This window comes from Lepeophtheirus salmonis, unplaced genomic scaffold (genome assembly GCF_016086655.4).
Source record: "Lepeophtheirus salmonis unplaced genomic scaffold, UVic_Lsal_1.4 unplaced_contig_7344_pilon, whole genome shotgun sequence".
NCBI classification, from domain to species: Eukaryota; Metazoa; Arthropoda; class Copepoda; order Siphonostomatoida; family Caligidae; genus Lepeophtheirus; species Lepeophtheirus salmonis.
In genome coordinates this window covers 306-793 of record NW_027295819.1, presented here as the reverse complement: position 1 = coordinate 793, position 488 = coordinate 306, and the positions used below count along the sequence as shown (strand labels likewise).

Below are 488 nucleotides of genomic sequence, written 5' to 3'. Positions count from 1 at the left end.
GGAAAAATATTAATTTCAATAATATTAAAAACAAAAATATATTTTAAGAAAATAAAGGATAAAATAATAAATAAATTAAACCTAATAATAAATTAAAATACAAGCCATCCCATCTGGGGGTCGAACCCAGGACCTTTGGATTACTTCTTCTAATAATTAGAAGTCCAACGCGCTATCCACTGCGCTAATGGGACTAATACTAACCCTAGTAGTCTTCAAAAATCTATATATATATATTATAATAATAATGAAATATCCAACTGAAGCTGCAATATGCTTATGTGTCAAAATCCAAATTAATAACTAACCTAATATTTTTTAAGTAATTATAAGCATTAAATTAATAAAAGAAAACCATGACAAAAATTTGTCTGTAATGTGATAATGATTATATTACGTGCTTAAGAAATGTATACAACTATTATTATCAATATTAAATTAATTACCAAATATAAATTCCAAAATATTTGTTCAACAAATACGAATGA

The 488-nt window shown here is 24.0% G+C and overlaps 1 non-coding gene across 1 annotated transcript; it reads right to left on the bottom strand.

Annotated features, from left to right (window-relative positions):
• Window positions 1-105: 105 nt before the first annotated feature.
• TRNAR-UCU (transfer RNA arginine (anticodon UCU)) lies at window positions 106-194 on the bottom strand. The gene is given in 2 exon segments: window positions 106-141; window positions 158-194. It is a non-coding gene; the product is annotated as a tRNA-Arg (tRNA).
• Between the last annotated feature and the right edge of the window lie 294 nt (window positions 195-488).